At 42.9% G+C, this 20,962-nt stretch overlaps 1 protein-coding gene across 1 annotated transcript in view; it reads left to right on the top strand.

The window, feature by feature from the left end:
• LOC143759144 (uncharacterized) overlaps positions 1-20,962 on the top strand; it is a 45,664-nt gene that overhangs the window by 19,066 nt on the left and 5,636 nt on the right. The window contains exon 8 of the mRNA XM_077248703.1: positions 37-138. The gene's annotated coding sequence lies outside the window, so the exon portion shown is untranslated. The remainder of the gene's footprint in view (positions 1-36; positions 139-20,962) is intronic.

Here is a 20,962-nt window from a genome sequence, read left to right as displayed (position 1 = left end):
TCTTTAATTCTCATCCATGTGGGTTTTTTTTTCAAGAGCGTCTTGTACATTTGGAGATGCCAGAGACAATATGCGGTTGTCTACGAGGATCGTCCAGTGTCATCGCAGGACAGTCCATAGTTGTGGTTACAATGAATGGTAAGAAGAACTTATGGGTGGGGTGGGGTTGGGGTCACTTCTGTAGAAGTGGCTGCAGAATTTCACCCACAGCTATTTGCTGATCACACCTCGTATATACTCCCTCTCACTTTCTGTCACAACCCTTATGAAAATCAACCATGGTTTTACTATAGTAAAACTGTAGTTAACTACGACTGTAGTAACCATGGTATTTTGGTGTGAACAATGGTTTTTAAAAACCATGGTTTTGGTACCATGGTTTTACTACCGTTATGGTGAACGTGATTTCACCAAGTACCACATGTTCCTGGATCAACATCATTGTTGATCCTGGATCAACTTTCCAATTAACCAATCAGATTTGAGGGACAAGATTACATTTTATCTCAAGTTTAGGCTTAGAACCAAGGTGAAGTACTTAAACATCAGTGTCATTCACCTATCATTACCCTCTGATTTTAGAGAAAAGTTATGGGTAGGGCTAGGTTAAGGGGCAGGGATTGGGTAAGGACTACATTTTGGGACAGGAATGTTGATCCAGGACCATGTCTTACTTGGCAAAATCACGGTGACCCTACAGTTATATTGTAGTAATACTATAGTAAAACTGCAGTTTTACTAAATTATCTTGAATTACATTTAAGCCATTTAGTTACAACAAAAATCTACAAAATAACAACAGAAAGAAGTTATCATTCTATGATACAGACTTTATTACAGAAATTACATAATCTGAAAGGAAATATAAACTTGCATTTGTTCTCACGTGTGACATAAAACAATTAACTACAAAGTTATACAAAATTATTAATAGATAATAAAGTGATAAAGTGGTGCTGTGCAATGGTTAAAAAATGTAGTTGCTAATTTACAAATTAAAAAACAGCAATTTTAGATGAAAAATAGCTGACTTTAAATACCTTTAAATACACATTATCTACTTCCTCTAAAATTTATATAACCTGTAAACACATGCCCAACACAAGCATGTTTGCAATTTATACTGTAAATACATTAACAGGATTACAACAATATTACTTACTACAAGAACAATAAATACTATAAATTCAGAAGAAATGAGCAGTTCTTTTAAGAATGTTTTACATGATATCCACTCACAAGAGATGGAGACATGGAGTCACCTCCACACTTTAAATTCTAGGTGATGCAGCATCCATGCCAGTAGGTGTCAGTTTGAGTCTGTCATGTAGGCCAGTAGGTTACAGTCCGGCTTTGGTTTGGTTCGGTCTTTCAGCCCAAATGGACCCAGGACCTAAAATGAGAAGAATACACACCACATTAACACACGGCTTGCTGGAATACTCAACTGTTATTGGTCAGTTGCACATCGAGTAGCCATGTGAAAGCCCGACTGTCGGTCCAATGGCGGTCTTCCAATAATACAGGTGAAGGTCTCTGCGCGTTACGGTCTTTCCTTTTACGCAACACAAGAAGATTAAATGGAATACATTTTCTCATATGTATTAACTCGTTATTCATCTGACTCCATTAATGAAAAAGGTTTTAATGATATCTGGGCATCATTAAAAGTGAGCGAATGTTTGATTATTCTTTTTTAACTCTTTAATTATGTTTTACCCGCTAAGATTAGGAAGCTATGTCACTCAGAGGTCCTCGCGTCTTCCGATCTCATGATCGCAATCTCGCCAGTTTCGGTCACCAAACAGAGGTAATTGGCTAATATCTTAGACGGTCGGATTCACCTTTACACAATCAAAAATTCTTTTATATAGCCCCCTTGAATTTGTATACACTTAATTTAAAGTAACGTTTGCTTCAGGCAGATCTATGGCCACTATTACAGATATAAATTAACCAACTTTATTCCTAACCAAATAGCTTTGGATTGGCCATGTCGGTTTCCCACATACACTCATCTAAAGTAACATTAAATTAAAACAGAGGTAAAACAGACGCACCCAGATTTAGGTTGGTCGAGCAGTATTTTTGCTGCCCTAAACGGAAATAACTCTTCTCTGCAAAACAAGTACATGTGAATTGATACCAATTAGTTGTCACTAATCTGACACAAAATTGCGGTAACATACAAAAAAAAAGGTTTTCTACTATGATAAGTCACTATGACTTCACTATTTACCTGGCAAACAGCTGATGGTTTCACACTCTCTCTTGTCTGTATTGAAGAAGATGATAATTAGAAATTATATTTTTGACAGTCACAAGTTGTCCAAAGTCATTAAATGTAATGCTTAAGATCTGTGCATGGGATAGACAATTCTGTGTGGATGTCAAAATATATTAACAACACGGAACAAGATTTTAGATTCAAATTCAATTTGAATTGGTTATAGATGACAGGCTCTCACACCAGCCAATCACTGCGCACTCCCTCTCCCACTTCGGTTCACCTTCGTAACACAAAATAAGATATTTTTAATGGAATTCTGAGGGCTTTCTGTCTCTCCATTGGGAGCAATGCAACTAACACATTCAAGGCAGAAAACAATAGGAAAGACATCATTGAAGTAATCCATGTGACTCCAGTGGTTTAACCAATTTTATGAAGCGATGCGGGTGCTTTGTTTGTTTTTGCAAAAAAACACAATTTACCACTTTATTTAGGAATCATAGATTCCCAGTAGGGGGAGCACTACAACGCATGCGTATTGTGTAGACTCAAGACCGGAAGTTGTTCCGTGAATGTGCAGATAATATTATTTTGTGAATATAGAGGTAAATTATGTTGGGGGTTTTTGCGCAAAACAAAGCACTTGCATCGCTTCATAAAATTGAGGTTAAACCACTGGAGGGGTACTTTGACTGTGACGTCTTCCACCATGATAATGGGTTGGTATCGGTGGGTAGTGGGGTCTCACTTTCGTAGATCAACATTTCTTGCTCTAGCACGGCTCCTATATCTAAGGGACTTTCTGATGCGTCTGCTCCTTGGCGGTAAACATCACCAATAAGGTCCCCCATAGCACTGATGGTTATTTTCTCCTGGCGCGTTATCCCCGTAGCCAAGGTTGCTCGCTCCGCAAACACTGGCAGCTGACTTATCTCACCTTTTATTTTCTGTCGTACCTCCTGCCGTTGGTCTCGTTCCAAATGAATTAGCCGATGGAAACGCGGGTCAAGGTAGCTAGCCGAATTAAGCAGCTTGAAGGCATCTTTGTCTCGACTGTATCGATTGTAGAGGTCCGTCTTTATCTTCGTTTTCATTTCATTGAGTGCTGCCGGATCACCGGTGGATGGTTGAAGATGTGACAAAAGTACATACTTCAGGGGGAGAACAGCTGATGCTGTTGGAAATTGGTCGGTGGATAACGCCTCAGTGGCCACTTTGAATGGCTTAAGCACTGCTCTCATCTACGAAAATACACACTAACATAATTAGAATAACTTTATGGCTAGCAGCTCAACGTAACGCAGTTATGCATATGCTGCTATTCCCTCTTCTGTAGGGTATTATTAATGAAACATCTAGCCTATTAATTGGTCAATCAATATCACCTGGTTATGCATACATACAGTACTTAGGCCTACATCATTTTTGTTACTCACCTGCTCCATAAGGGTCCACTCGCTGGTAGTCAACTCGAGATGTCAAGTTTCTTCTCCATGATGACCGCTGCTACCGAAGCTTGTTGCTCGGTTGCCCGACACACCATGTCGTAAGTGCTGTTCCATCGGGTAGCGCAGTCGTTAATTAGCTTCGCAGGCTTAAGACCAAGCAGCTTCTGCTTGGATTCCAAAAGTAGCTGTCGGTAGTGGATTTGTTAAAATGCATTGCTGTGGCCTAAAGTCTGCTGATTGGAGTTTCTATAGCTCGCACTGCCAGCCCTTTCCTCACAGCCAGGTTAATGGTGTGTGCCATGCACGGGACATTGACGGCCTGCAGGTGCCTCTCAACAGCATTGATATAATTAGCCGCGTTGTCAGTGGTGATGGAAAGCACTGACTCACGACTAACGTTGTACTCTCCGAGTATGTTTGAGATGCACTCAGCAACGTTCTCGGCGGTGTGGCTTTTCTGCGCTTCAGCCGTTTTGAGAATTACATCTTTTTATTCCCAGTCATTATCTATAAAATGTGCGTTGACCGTCACATATGCCTCTGTGGCAAGTGATGTCCAGCCATCTGTGATCAGGGCGATCTTTTTTTCACTGATCATTTGTCTGATGTTGTCTGAAGTTGTGTCATAGAGGTTGTAAGGCCGTTTAACTCGATCCAATGGCGGTATTCGAATTAGCGGTGAAGGTCTTTGCGTGTTACTGTCTTTTCTCGTGGTAAAGTATTTTTGGTTAAATGCAATACATTTTATCTTATGTATTAACTCGTTTCATCTGACTCCATAAAATGAACAGGTTTTTTCAATAATATCTGTGCATCATTAAATGTGAGCAAATGTTTTACTATTCTTTTAAACTCTTGAATGCAAATAATGTCAAAGTCAATTAGAATAATCAAATATCACAATTTAATATGTCAGGTAAATGTATCATTATAATTTCATAATCAATTCAAGGATAATCAATGCAAAACATCAAATGCTCTAGAACCAAGAGGAAAAAGTTTACCCGACAAGAAATGCGTGAGGCAGAGAGACTCGCAACTCTCAGCCTCACGGGCCGATCTCAGATATAGAAAAAAGCCCTGAGCTCTCGCTGCGTTTCATTATATACCAAGACCTCATTTCAATTCTAAACATCAATCACAGTGGAAATTTACCTGTAAGTCACCATTTGCTAGCAGTGGAAAATTAGCATTCAGTCAAATGGTCGAAGGTGTTAACTCAAAGACACACCCTCCAGTATTGGAGGGTGTGGAAGATATTTTTAAACTTCCTAAGAACTTTATTACCTTTTGGGTTTACTTCTTTGGGAATGAGACATTTGTACCAGTCGTACCGAGACATTTCAAATAATACCAAATATGTATAAAACTAGATGATAATCATTCACATTAAACCATTTAGATTCTTGTGTGAATTTGGGAGACCTCTGCCAGGATGAAGAATGGGGGAGAGAAATGTAGATTAGGATGAGGGAGGTGAGACCTTCGTCTCAATAGTGCATGAGGGGGAGTTGAAATGTTAATTTCCTTTGTTTTCTCAGAGAGTGGCCCTCTCTCTTAAAGTCCTTCAAGTTTTTCCAGTCTTACAAGGTTCACAACTCTGTCAGTGATTTTTGCGTGGCTAGGAACCGTGTAACTTGGCTCAAGCTCGTGAATACAATTTTTAAATCCAGACCCCTGCGTGATGTTGATCGGTCTCCTGTATTTACAGATAAACCGTGTCAGTTTGTCTGCTATCTTATTTTGGCGGACAGCTGGTAAGCCCCGTGATGAGGAGGGAGGCAGAAAAGAAGTAATTCTTGCCTGTTTTAGCGGCGGTTCCTCGGACAGATCGCCAAGCCTGTCAGGGTGTAACGTTGTCAGGTGTGCCCTCAGGTTGCTAGTTGTAGAGTGATATTTCATTTGTACTTTGCATATTCTGCAGATTGACACTTCTTTATTTGTGATTTTCCCATTTATGGTTTGAAATCCAAACACCTTCCACACATCGCTTCTCAAATTGTCAGGAGTGGGGATCTCCGTTTCGACATTGCTACGGTCATCCCCCAAACCAACCCCCACCCAAGTGAACATCTCCAACAACAGCGCTTGCTGAATATCAAGGGATATTAACATCTAGTCCTAGTAAGCATAGTTTGTATGTTAGTGAGTATGTTAGTAGTGTAGTGTATGCATGTATGGTCAGATCTGTTTCAGTCTATTTTATTCACCCCTTTTCTTGAAGGCTTGACCCACATGTTTCTTGGCTTATTTTCAAAGGGCTTAGATGAAGTTTGTTGCATCTTTGCCTTGGACTGGGATCGTCTGTGATCTGATGGGTGTCAGTCCAATTGAATTGTATTCGAATTTCGGAATTCGTTCCAACAGCCTGAATTCACTTAAAGCTTCATATAAAGTACCCAGAAAAGTAAACTGTAAGCTACAGCCCTATTTTACAGTGCAAATCCGCTCCATACTTTGCACTTCTATGATAGAAGCTTGTTCCCACATTTAAGGGGATAGTTCACCAAAAAATTTAAATTCTGTCAGTAATTACTCACCCTCATGTTGTTCCAACCCCGTAAGACCTTCGAAACAAAAAATAAGATATTTTTGATTAAATCTGAGAGCTGGATCACTCCTCAATAGGCTTCTAAGGGATTCCAAGTGACTACAGTGGCTCAATCTTCATTTTATCAAGCGACGAGAATACTTTTTGTGCGCAAACCCCCCCCCCCAAAATAACGACTTTATTTCAACTATTCAGTTCCTTCTCTTTGGGCCTCTAGTCAGTTCACGTAGTGTGTAAGCGTAGAGCTACGTCACACGTAGGCTCACTATTGGCCGACGCTGGTCATGTGTGTGATGCGTGTGACGTACAACACAGAGGCGCTGCGCTGTTACACTACGTGAACTCACTCGAGGCCCACAGAGAAGGAAATGAATAGTTGAATTAAATTCATTATTTTTGCTTACAAAAAGTATTCTCGTCGCTTGATAAACGTAAGATTGAGCCACTGTAGTCACTTGGACTATTTTAACAATATCTTTAATAACTCTTCGGGGAACAAGTTTCAATCTCTGAAGAAGCCTGTGGACTAGTATGGAGGAGTGATCCAGCTCTCAGATTTCATCAAAAATATCTTAATTTGTGTTTCCGAAGATGAACGAAGGTCTTACGGGGTTGGAACAACATGAGGATGAGTAAAAACTGACAGCATTTACATTTTTGGGTGAACTTTCCCTTTAAGAAATTGTGTCTATGCTAAAGTGAAAGCAATTTATTTGTGTAATTTTAAGCACGGCCATTGTGAACAGTATTTATCATGCACACTTGAATGTGCAAAGTAGAGCTAGGGCTACTGTATGGTGAAAGGCAAGATGTTCACCAAAAAATACAATGAACAAGTCACATGGACAATATTTTTGATACTTTCAGAATTTCACCCAATAATGGAAATTCTGTCATTAATTACTCACCCTCTTGTAGTTTTAAACCTGCAAGACTTTAGTTCATCTTTGGAACACAAATGAAGATCTTTTAATGAAATGGGAAAGTTTTCTGTCCTTCCATTGACAGCTATGCAACTACCACTTTGATGCTTCAAAAAAGTTCTTAGAGATTTAAAAACTAATCCATTTGAAATGAGGAGTTAAGTAATTTTTTTTTTGAAGAGACCACCGCTTTATATAATAAACAGATTGAATTTTGATTTTATTCACATGTAAACATTGAACAAACACAAGCTAGACCACACTTGCTTTGACAAGCGAGAACAAACCTCAGTGGTTGTTGCGGAAGCTTACGTGCTGCGAAACACTGGAGAATGAACCTCATTAGTTTTCGCACGTCAAGCAAACATGTTTGACCTTTCATTTACCACAAATGATGTGCGAATTGAAGAATATTTATATGTAAATAAAAGCCCTAAATTAAATATGTTCATCATATAAAACGATTGTATCTCTACAGAAAAACTTTGACTAAACTGCTCGATTCAAATTATTTTACGATCACTTTATTATGGTAGCATACAGGCAGCAAAAGACAATTTGAAATGTAATATGCAAAATGTCAATATATTATTCAAATTTACATTTTCCATACCATATGTGCAATGTTTGGGGCAAAGTGACAATTCAAATTTAATAATATAATTAAAATATAATCCCCCTCCTAATAATGTCCAGAATGGTACCAAACGTCTACAGCAGTACAAATAGGTTCTGTACTCATAAAACGAGGCATTGGAAAGTTTGAAACATCAGGAGTTTATTTAAATAACACTTGCCTGACGGCTCCGGCTACTGCTAACCTGACGGTGACGTCACTTCAGTGATTTGGGAAAAGCCCGTAAAAGTCCTGACAGAAAGCGATGCATAAGGATGTAGTAATTTAGACTAAACCACTCAACTCATATGGGTTAGTTTTACAATCACTTTATGAACTTTTTAAAGCGTTAAAGTGGTAGTTGCTTAGCTGTCTATGGGGGGGTCAGAAAGCTCTCAGATTTCATTATTAAGATCTTCATTTGTGTTCCAAAGATGAACGAAAGTTTGGAACGACATGAGGGTGAGTAATTAATGACAGAATTTTCATTTTTGGGTGAACTTTCCCTTTAACATGTTCAAGCTAAAATTGTAGCAAAATTATCATTTAAATGCTATTTTTCTTAATTGCATTTACACTCAGTTAAGACACTTACGATTGTATTTTTATTAAATACCGCAATGAATGTAGCAAAATTACATGCGGATTTGAAAATGCATTCCGAGCCAATCACATCCCCGTCCTGTCAATCACTGCATCAAATGCCTTAATTTGCTACAATATTAGCTTGAGCATCTTAAACATCTAATTTCTGTAATACATTTTAATTGTCATTTTTAAAAACTTATACAATGTTTATGTTTAAATTATATGTTAAAGCTAGTGTAGTAATGCAAATTATTACATTATTGATTTTGAATAATTTTTTTGCTCCAGATGTTGCACACATCGTATGGAAAATGTAAATTCAAATACAGAAATACATTGCCATTTTACACATTGCATTGCCATTTTGCACGTTACATTTCAAATTGACATTTGGTACCTGTATGCTACTATACTTTATGAATTAAGTGAAAGACATCTTTCAGATTTCATTTGAAGTGCAGTTTTACTGTGCTTTATCAAGATTGACATCACTCTGTCATTATGGCAAACAAACTCTTAGGACTAAAAATTCAAACTCATCAGAAAAAATAATATCATAAGATTAAGAAACTCAAATAACTCATAGTACTGATACTTGCCTCACAGCTGAGGATGCAGTCATGCTTTCAGATGTGTGAACAGGTGGTGGTGGCGCAGTGGATAAGACACATGCCTTTGGTGTGAGAGACCTGGGTTCGAATCCACTGTGAGACACCAATGTGTCCCTGAGCAAGACACTTAACCCCTAGTTGCTCCAGAGGTGTGCGACCTCTGACATATATAGCAATTGTAAGTCGCTTTGGATAAAAGCGTCAGCTAAATGAATAAATGTAAATGTGATCAGTGAGACCAGTTTACCCATCATCTTCATTAGGGCTGCAACTTTTTTTGATAATCAATTAATTGGACGGTTATTTTTTCGATTAATCGGATAAAAGGTTTTTAAATTAAATTTGATTTTTTGTTTTTTATAACTAAATAAAACCCTAAATCAGGGTATTTATGTGTAAAAGTATACTTTAAAGGGGTGGTAAAACAAATTTTTTCGAATGCTTGATTGTGTTTGTGTGTTGCACTGTAACATGTGTTCATGCTTCGTACACTGCTCTGTCCCTCCTTGTAAAAACGGTCTGATGGTTTCCGGGTTCTATGAAGCCAGTCCCTCAGAAATACGCAATGGGCTCAGATTGGTTAGCTGGCCCAGTGTGTTGTGATTCGCTAACTGCCTAGTGCACGTTTTCCGGAAACGTCACGCCCCTTGCCTTTACCGGTAGCCTAGTTTGTGCTTTGGTGTATTATAAACGATGGCGTCAACAAAACCATACAAAACCGAATCAGACCCAGAGAATGTTAGTGAAGATGATCGAGCAGAACCTGTTCAAGAACGGCTGTTAAACGACGTTTCAGAAAGGTTTGTTTTTTGTTTTCTCATTACCTTTTAGATACGCTGTTATTTAATTGTACTAATTATTGTAGTATTACAAAAAATTAAGCTTCATAAACAAGAAATTCAAATAATCGTTCTAATAAATTATACTACAGTCCTCAAAGGGATTTTTTTTAGTAAAGACTGCGGATCTATAGTGATCGTAACTGACTGTATGGAAGTTACTTTTGTATTTTTAGAACGATTGTAGCCAAATATCTGTCGACAGAACTATCAACCCAAAACGAACACTAAACATTGGATTTACTACAGTAGCCAAATCAAACACAGAACCATGTTTATGTAGAACATGTTTATGTTTTGTAGTAATATATAAAAGCTCTAATCAAAGAATAATTAGAACTCTAATTCCAAGTTCGCTGTTGAGATTTTAAATAAAGTTTGTAACGTTAGGTGTTTGTCGGATAACGTTAAGTATGAATGAGCATTTAACACACAAACCACTGTTAATTTAACATAAAAGCAAGCAGTTACTGCGTGCATGGTCTGACATTACTGAATGCACGCAAAGCGCGCTCCCTTAATAGCCTAATTCCTAAAAAGCTGACAGTTCATCGCGATCTCACAAATCTGTTATTATCAATGAAGCTGACTGCACAATGAATCTTTCATAATATCCACACTTTGTTTGTTATAATTAGAGGATTTGCCAGTGTAACGTAGTGCTTTAGAAATAGCGATGAGGCTGGATCCAGATGCAGTGTGGCTTTATTAACAAACTTAGACAGGAACAGGATTCAAAGACTCAGAAACAGGACTCAAGGATACAGAAATAACCAACGTTAACATCTATCATACATTCAACAACTCACAAAGACAGGGCAGGAACATAGGGCTTAAATAATCAGGGACAAACGAGCTAACAGGATAACAAGGGGGCGTGGGAAAATCAGAAACACCTGGGAAAACTAATGAACAAGACAGGGAACCAAAGAACATGACAGGACACAAACCCACATCGTGACATAACCCCCCCCTTAAGGGCGGCTCCTGAAGCCCAAAAAAACAAACAAAAGTCCAGGAGGGCGGTCTTGGGGGAGGGATGGGGGGCCAGGCCCATGCAGGGGAACGGGACCTGGACCTAGGCAAGGCGGGCCTGGGCCGCAGAGCGTGGGCGGACCAGACTGGGCCGAAGGCCAGGGCGGAGCAGGACGAGGCGAAGGCCAGGGCGGAGCAGGACGAGGCGAAGGCCAGGGCGGAGCAGGACGAGGCGAAGGCCAGGGCGGAGCAGGACGAGGCGAAGGCCAGGTCGGAGCAGGACGTGATGGCGGCCATGGAGGTGAAGCCCCTGCAGACGACCATGGCGGCGCAGCCCTCATGGTCTCCTCACCGGACCCTTGGCCCCCCCCCAAAAAATACTTGGGGAAATCCACGGGTTCAGGAAAGCCCTCCCGGAGCTTGAAGGGCGCAGGCAGGGCGAGGCGCAGAGGCGGGGCCGGCAGGGCGAGGCGCAGAGGCGGGGCCGGCAGGGCGAGGCGCAGAGGCGGGGCCGGCAGGGCGAGGCGCAGAGGCGGGGCCGGCAGGGCGAGGCGCAGAGGCGGGGCCGGCAGGGCGAGGCGCAGAGGCGGGGCCGGCAGGGCGAGGCGCAGAGGCGGGGCCGGCAGGGCGAGGCATCTGGGAACGCCCTCCGGAGCCTGGCGAGCAAAACGAGTCCTCCTCCTCCTGCGACGGCGCTTCACTGGGCTTGAAACTTTCACTTGGCTGGATTCACTTGACTTGGAACTCGACTCACTTGACTTGGAACTCGACTCACTTGACTTGGAACTCGACTCACTTGACTTGGAACTCGACTCACTTGACTTGGAACTCGACTCACTTGACTTGGAACTCGACTCACTTGACTTGGAACTCGACTCACTTGACTTGGAACTCGACTCACTTGACTTGGAACTCGACTCACTTGACTTGGAACTCGACTCACTTGACTTGGAACTCGACTCACTTGACTTGGAACTCGACTCACTTGACCTGGAACTCGACTCACTTGACCTGGAACTCGACTCACTTGACTCGGCGGCACTTGACTCACTTGACTCGGCGGCACTTGACTCACTTGACTCGGCGGCACTTGACTCACTGGCACTTGACTCACTTGACTCGGCGGCACTTGACTCACTTGACTCGGCGGCACTTGACTCACTTGAATCGGCGGCACTTGACTCACTTGAATCGGCGGCACTTGACTCACTTGAATCGGCGGCAATTGACTCACTTGAATCGGCGGCAATTGACTCACTTGATTCGGCGGCAATTGACTCACTTGATTCGGCGGCACTTGACTCGGCAGTTGACTCACCTGACTCGGCACTTGATTCACTTGACTCGGGACTTGACTCGGTGGCACTTGACTCGGCAGTTGACTCACTTGACTCGGTAGACTCGGTGGCACTTGACTCAGCGGCATTTGACTCACTTGGCTCGGCGGCATTTGACTCACTTGGCTCGGCGGCACCTGGCTCGGCGGCACTTGACTCGGCGGCACTTGACTCACTGGATTCGGCAGGGCTCACATGAGGCGCAGGCTCGGCGGGGCAGACGAGAAGTGCGGGCTCGTCGGGGCTCACGTGAAATGCATGCTCGTCGGGGCTCACGTGAAATGCATGCTCGTCGAGGCTCACGTGAAGCGCGGCCTCGGTTGGGCTTACGAGAGGCGACGAGAGCCCGGCAGGTGTAGAGTAGAACAAGCCCGTAATCGAGAAGAGATCATCCAAGGAGCAAGCCTGAGCAATATACCGGTCAAGAGTCCATTCAGTAAGATCCCTCGGCATCCATCGAGCGATCTTATAATCCAGCCCGTTCCAAAACAGGTCCATGAGCTGGATCTCATCTAGCGCTCCCAGATGGCAAATGGACAGAAAATCCTTCGCGTACCTTTGGACGGACTGGCCCTCTTGCAATAACGTCGACAGGTATTCTCCCAGAGCCCGGTTGCTGACAACTGCTGGATCCATTTCGTGGTGAGTTGTTCTGTAACGTAGTGCTTTAGAAATAGCGATGAGGCTGGATCCAGATGCAGTGTGGCTTTATTAACAAACTTAGACAGGAACAGGATTCAAAGACTCAGAAACAGGACTCAAGGATACAGAAATAACCAACGTTAACATCTATCATACATTCAACAACTCACAAAGACAGGGCAGGAACATAGGGCTTAAATAATCAGGGACAAACGAGCTAACAGGATAACAAGGGGGCGTGGGAAAATCAGAAACACCTGGGAAAACTAATGAACAAGACAGGGAACCAAAGAACATGACAGGACACAAACCCACATCGTGACAGCCAGCATACAGAATTCAGCACTGAACAAAAAAGTTTTGAGCGGTGAGGAGAGCCTATCTTAAATGCTTCTGATTGGCCATTGCGTTCAAGAAATCAACACACATGTCTGTGATTGGCTACATCGCTCAACGCTGCAAACATGTTATGAAAAGAAACTCTGGCCTGTAAATCGTTTCTATTTTGTTTCAGTTGTTTTTCTTGCTTTTCTGCAACAGATGAATAAAAATATATTAGTTTTAATATGTTGTATTTGTTGTATTGTTACTTAATTTTACAAAAACAATAAAAGATGCGATGGCACAAGAATCCTTAGATGCTCACTTCTTTTAATCCAGATCGAACTCACATGTACATCTCACAGACTCTCTTGTATCTACACTGATCAATCGCCCTTCTCTATCCCCCTCTAGTGTTCAGTTCTTGTAATAACAGTTTATGTAGACACAACATCCCCCCAATACGTAAGATATTTTCCTTCCCACTTAATCTATCAGTAATTACCATAAAACAAAAAGATGTTTCATTCCAACATTAAGCAATAACCCAAGGAAGTAAAATTGTTTGAACAGTATTTTTTTTTTAGAATATATTGCTTGAGTACAAAAACAAGCTTATCTTAATTATAACAGGAACAGAACGTATAAGCTATAGGCTATGCAATGTATAACTATACATTTACGTCTCGAAATCTTTTAGCCATGAGGGAGGGTTGCGCATTCTTGACGGACGTTCCTCAGCCCGCGGAAAGTTATCAGCTTCATTACAGAAAGAACTTTGCTCCGCAAGCTCAGCTGCAGGATCAGGCATCTGAACAGCTCGTGCCAATCGTGAGGAATGCCATTTCCTTCCATCCTCTAGCAAGTAGGTATTCGGACCCACTTGTTTCTCAATTTCAACAGGATCAGAAAATTTGCAGTGTCCCTTCGGCACATGCTTGCGCACTCGCACCCTGTCCCCCTCTTTAAGGATAAGCCGTCGTGCTCCACGTTTTGCATCAGTATAACGCTTTATTTGAGATTGCTTAAGAACAACTCGCTTGTGAACATCCGTTGGCTGGAGAGTGCTTGCAGGGGAATGAAGGGCAACGTTCAGTTTTGTTCTCATCTTCCGCCCATGGAGTAATTCGAAGGGTGAAACTCCCGTGGTGGCATGTGGAGTAGAGCCATAAACTTGAAGAAAGTCTGTAACAGCACGTTTCCATGGCTTAGATTGTACTATAGCCGACTCTACACAGTCCTTTAGAACTCTGTTAAAACGTTCTATAGCCCCGTTCGCGGCTGGATTATAGACAGCCGTGCGAACTGCCGCAATGCCTATTTCTCGCAGAAAGGTGGTGAATGGTGAATCCGACGTGAATTGTGGCCCATTGTCCGTAACCAACTCTACCGGGTAACCATGGCGACTGAAAATGCCATTGAGAAAGTCAATAACAACCCCTGTCGTCACAGACGATGTAAAGGCAACTTCTGGCCATTTGGAATAGTAATCAGTTAAAGTAATAGCGTACTTACAGTCCCAACCAGCAGTGTCAAACGGGCCAACAATGTCCATTCCCAGTTTACTCCATGGTGCATCTGGAAAAGGTACCGGTTGGAGGGGCGCGGTAACAGTCCGAGCAGATTTATCCAGCCTTTGACACAACTCGCACGAGGAGACCTGAGTCTGGATCATCTGATCCATTCCAGGGAACCAGTATAGTTCGACTAAGCACTGCTTTGTCCTCACGATTCCCTGGTGACTTTCGTGCGCGAGAGCTATTAATGTATGTCTCAATGTCGCTGGAACTACTAGACGGGTGTCCCTGAACACCACATTGTCCTTGACACTAAGTTCAGCTGTACAGCTTTTACAGAAACAGGCTATCCTTTTTCGATTTGGGTGCATAAAGCGGTCAGTTCAGGACACGAGGCTGCAGCAGTTTTGAACTCGGATGGTGAAATCGCAGTCAGGGCAGTAGACAGTAAAGCGACCAGCTCTGGCTCATCATCAGAGGTAGAAGCAGAAGCGAGAGGAAGAGGTAACCGCGACAGACAGTCAGCAACATGATTTGAAGAGCCAGCCCGATACACAACGTCATAAGTGAAACACAGAAGGCGAGCTGACCACCGAGCAATGCGCATCCCGGCACGTCCAGCTCCCCGCGTAGACAGCAGTGTTGTCAGCGCCTGGTGATCAGTGTGCAGCGTAAAACGCCTGCCCCAGAGGTATGTGCGCCACTTCTCGACGGTCTTTCTCCACAGTTGAATAACGCCGTTCGGCTGAGGTTAAGGTTCGTGACGCAAATGCCACTGTGCGTTCACTGTGATCTGGTTACACCTGCGATAATATCGCTCCCAGACCATAATCTGATGCATCAGTGGACACAATGATTGGCATTTCTGGGTTAAATAGGGCAAGTGCTGGACTGTCCACTAAGCATTTCTTAACATCCATAAAGCTCTGTTGGGCATCATCAGTCCATTCAAATTCAGAATCCTGGCGCAGGCATGCACGCAACGGCTCAACAAGAGTGGCATAATTAGGTATAAACTTATTATACCAGGACAACATACCCAGAAAGGAGCGCAAGCTAGTGACATCAGTTGGAGCTGGGGCCTGCATTATTGCTTGCAGATGATCTTCATCAGGTTGGCTACCATTTCCATTCACCATGTGTCCAAGAAAGCGCAAGCAGGACTGACGGAAATTACACTTTTTCTCAATCATTCGTAGAGCGGCCTCGCCTAGACGTTTGAGGACAGCATCCAGAGCAACGTCATGATCTTGCTGTGTACGTCCGAAACAGATGATGTCATCCAAGTAATTCTGTACATTGGGAACATCTTTGAGTATTATTGACATCATTTTCTGGAATACGGCCGGAGCCGATGCGAGACCATACAGAACACGGCAAAAACGAAACAGCCCGTCGTGCGTTATAAACGCTGTGAGGTCACGGCTATCTGGATGGAGCGGAACCTGGTGGTAAGCGTTTTCCAGATCAATGGTAGAAAAAACAGTTGCACCTGACAAGGCAGCTAAAGTCTCATCCATGTGTGGCAGAGGGTAAGCATCCACTATAATAGCCTTATTAGGCTCCCGCAAATCAACTGACACTCTAATTCCTCCTGTCTTTTTTTGTACTACAACAATCGGTGAGAGCCACGATGAAGCATCAATTTTCTCTATTACACCTGCGCTGAGAAGGCGGTTCAGTTCATCAGACACAGCAGCACGTACTGATAAAGGTAGACGTCGCAGTTTTTGTCGCACAGGTACAGCGGATTGTAAGACTTTCACTTTATGCATGAACCCTTTCACACAACTTGTCGCAGGTGCAGAAGAGGAAAGCTGCATCACTGGTGTCAGAGGAAGAGAAGCAGGTAAGTCGGCGGCCCGTGCAGAAGTGATTGTATTCCCTTCTATGCAAAGGTGTAAAGCAGATATCAAATCCATACCCATTAGAGCAGTTCCTGATTCCACAATAAAGAAAGTAGCAGAGTATTCTACATTGTCTTTAATAACAGTAGCTTGCATACAGCCTAGCACATTAATAGGCGAGCGCGAGTATGTAACTAGTTGCGCTGTCGATGGCTGCAAATGTGTACCTTTGAAGTTTTTTTCATACACAGATCGAGGCAGAACTGATACTGAAGCGCCAGTATCCACGATCAGTTCCACGTTTGCAAAGGACTTAGGCGTCTGGATGCCCACAGCACACTGTATTTTATTCTGCATGCTGGATCCTTGAATTAACAGTAACGTGTACTCGGGTAACTCAACTTCTCCAACTGTGTGCGTAGGAGCCGAACGACACACGCGTGCAAAGTGTCCCTCTTTTTTACAGTTTTTGCATATTGCTCTTGTAGCCGGGCACTCTCTTGCATTAGCCAAGTGTCCACTAGAACCACAACGAAAACATGCGCGTGTATGCGCAGCAGGTGCAGAAGATTTTGAAAGGGTATTTGCGGTGAACGTGGTTCTTTGTTGTTTGCGCTGAACGGCATTTTGTTGAACTTGGACAGCTTGCACTGGAAAACTCCGTTCCCCGATGACCTTTGTTTGTTCCGATGCAGACTCGACTTGGGTCGCAGTTGTAATAGCTTCTGCCAATGTAAGGTCAGGTCTTAAGAGCAGTCTCTCGCAAATTCGAGGATCCGACACATGCTCAATTAGCTGATCTCGAATCATGTCATTTGTATTAGGAAAATCACAAGTTGCAGCTAACTGTCTCAGTTCAGCAATATAATTCACTATAGACTCGTGAGCACCTTGCACTCGTTTCCGGAAATTATGACGTTCTACCACAACATTTATAGCAGGGGTGAAATGTGTACTCAACACAGTGATAGCAGACTCCAGTGTATCTCCAGTCTCTGGTAAAGTATAAAAAATCCTTTGTCCTTCGGTCCCTAAGCAATGAAGCAGCAAGGCTCTTTTCCTTGCCTCTGGCCAAGCATCACCTGTAGCTGCCACGACGAGAAGATAGTTGCGGAACATCCTGGTCCACGTTGTGAATGGAATGCTGGGCTCACCCGGACAAGGCAGAAATAACTCTGGAAATGGAGCGTTCAGTGCAGCCATCGTCACGCAGTATAGATGCAGACCACCTCGTCGCCAATTTGTTGTATTGTTACTGAATTTTACAAAAACAATAAAAGATGCGATGGCACAAGAATCCTTAGATGCTCACTCCTTTTAATCCAGATCGAACTCACATGTACATCTCACACTCTCTCTTGTATCTACACTGATCAATCGCCGTTCTCTATCTCCCTCTAGTGTTCAGTTCTTGTAATAACAGTTTATGTAGACACAACAGTATTCATAGATATTTCTAGTTTGTGGGAGTCCCGCGAATCGTTTTATTCTCCCACAACCAGCACACACAGAGTGAGTGCATTACCGGCCGCGCTCGCACTCGGCCATAAAATCTAGTGCCGTGCCGCACTCTATTGCGTTGGGAGTGCACGTCCTTATGCCTCAGTTCACCTCGACAAAGCACTCGCGGCGGCCAGTTTCGTTTCACAAAATGTATGTGGTATCGGGGCGTGGTATCGGAAAATTTTTATGAGTACGAGTATATGAAGACCGTATCGACCCGATCCCCGATGCCAGTATCGGTATCGGGCCATTTACATTTACATTTATTCATTTAGCAGACGCTTTTATCCAAAGCGACTTACAAATGAGAAACAATAGAAGCAGTTAAACTAACAGTAGGACAACAATACGCAAGTGCTATAACCCCTCTCAGTTTAACTTTAGTGCAAGTTTTCTTTTTTTTTTTTTTTTTTTTTTTTTTTTTAGAATAGAAGAGAAGAGAAGAGAAAGTGTTAGTACTACTGAATCAAGTGCTGTCGAAAAAGATAGGTCTTCAGCAGTTTCTTGAAAGTGGCTACTGACTCAGAAGCTCTGGTTGAGTTAGGCAGATCATTCCACCAACAGGGAACAGTCATGGTAAAGGTCCGAGAAAGAGATTTTGTGCCTCTTTGAGATGGTACCACAAGACGACATTCGCTAGCAGAGCGCAAGTTTCTGGATGGCACGTAAGTCTGAAGTAATGAGTTTAGGTAAGAGGGAGCAGTGCCAGTGGTTGTTCTGTAGGCAAACGTCAGTGCCTTGAATTTTATGCGAGCGGCAACTGGCAACCAGTGCAATTTAGTGAGGAGAGGAATGTCTGTTAAGCAGGCTGAGATACGAGCAGCTACCATTGGATCGTCAGGCTGGAATGAGAGGTAGAGTTGTGTGTCATCAGCATAGCAATGATAGGAAAAGCCATGTTTCTGGAGCCATCCCTATTTACTTCCTTGCTACAACGTACAATTAACAATACGAACTATTACAGGAAAACACATCAACGAAAAATAAAACATACTTACAGATTGTGGCCCGTAAACAACAGCTTCTGTTCTTAAAGTTGGAACTGCTCCATCTTTCAGGACAAGCCATTGTGCGAATCCTGCATTGAACTCGCCAAGATTGTGGAAGCTTTCCTCCGTAACATGTGCAGCACAGAGAGCGAGATTTGGGTAATAATTATCCATTGATCCCAACTCCCCCGACCCTAGGAAGGCTGAACAAAGTGGACCTGCAATCCGGGCACTGATGAAAATAACAGCGTTTCGACGACATTGCAGCGGCAACAACACTCCTATACCACAATAACTCTTCTCCAACGCAATATAAAATGGCCTCGCCCCCCTTATTTCGTATTCTCGCAGGAGGGGTTTATTGGGGTTTGCTGACGTCAGCAACCCTGGAGGAATGTCGTGTAGTCCAAAACCGGCTGTTTGCTGTAGTCCTTAGAAATTGATTTCTTTAAAAGCAAATATCTCCGTTTGCTTTGAACTTTGAGCGCTGTAACTTTGCAGATGTTGTTTATGCTCAAACAGCAACATTACTGACTAACTAAAGTTAGAAAATTGAAATCTTGTTTTACCAAATCTTTAAAAAGGGCAAAAGCCACACATTGAGTTTTACTAATATAATCTTTATTTTTTACATTTTAAACCTTAGTATATTGATAAGTTAAATATAGAAAGACTGAAAACAAGCATGTGAACGTAGTAGAGCCGCAGTAGTAGTAGTAGAGCCGCCGCAGTAGCATCACTAGCCGGAGGTAAAGATGTATAAATGTATATACCTCCAGACCTCCTTCTGTGCCGTCTTGGGACCTTTCCACGGTCCTTGGGGCTCTGAAAGTTCCACCTTTTGAACCGCTCCAGTTGGTTGATCTTAAACCTCTCTCTCTAAAGACTGCTCTCCTGCTGGCACTGGCATCTATCAAGCGAGTGGGAGATCTGCAGGCTCTTTTCCGGGAGCCCTTCATGTTTGGAGTTTGGATTGGATGACTCCAGGGTCATCCTCAAACCCAGACATGGTTATTTACCCAAAGTGCTCTCAACGCAGTTTAGGGCACAGGTTATCACGTAATTAGCCCTTCTGCTGAGGATGGAGAGGCTAATCGACTCTGCCCTGTCAGAGCACTGAGAATCTGTCTGGAGCGTTCTGCGTCTTTTAGATAATCAGAACAGCTCTTTGTCTACTTTGGTGGCCGATCCAAGGGTGATCCAGTCACTAAGCATAGACAGTCTAGATGGATAGTGGATGCCATATCTATGGCATATATCTCAGTGGGTCAGGTTTGCCCTATAGGTATCAAGGCTCATTCGACTAGAGGTAGGGCTGTAGTACTCGAGTCCGGTCTTGGACTCGAGTCCGGACTCGAGACCGTTTTTCTATGGTCTCGGACTTGTCTTGGACTCGCTGGTATTCGGACTCGGACTTGTCTCGGTCTCGGCCACTGGTCTTGCCAAATATTGCTTTTGGTCTCGACCGAGTCCAGGGGTCTTTATTATGTTCCCAGTAACGTATTATTGTAGAATGCACCCGCAGACTTCCGCAGAAACCTCCGCAGATTATCGCAGATTGTAGTGCCTGTCATTGACAAGTACGACCTGCACGTGTGTGATTTATTTTCTACTATTTGCTACTGCAATACCGGCGCATAGCTGAAATAACAGATCTGTCTATTCACTGCCGATCATAATAGGAAATTGCTATATGGACTAGTGACTGTGAATATTAAAGACTGCTATCAAATCTGATTGTTCACGAGTCTCTGCAAATGAGTGCCGCAGGTTCATGTACTACACATACATGAACACGTACATGTATATCTACAGCATTTCATCGTCAGATACACTCAGAAACCCGTCAAAATAAAAGTTTGGTTTAACATGAAGAAATTACCACAGATATATCTTACTGGAGTGAAGCTATATTGTCATTTAGTTGCTCAAATGCTCAGTAGGCTACTAGTAGCCTACCTACCAGTAGTAGTGGGTTGGTGTTTGTATCAGTTCTAACACAGCTATTATGAGGTATCACCATAT

This window comes from Siphateles boraxobius, unplaced genomic scaffold, assembly GCF_051911475.1.
Source record: "Siphateles boraxobius isolate OS27281-9 unplaced genomic scaffold, OSU_SipBor_1 308, whole genome shotgun sequence".
NCBI lineage: Eukaryota > Metazoa > Chordata > Actinopteri > Cypriniformes > Leuciscidae > Siphateles > Siphateles boraxobius.
Note: the sequence above shows the minus strand (reverse complement) of the source record. Positions and strands in the feature narration are given on the sequence as shown.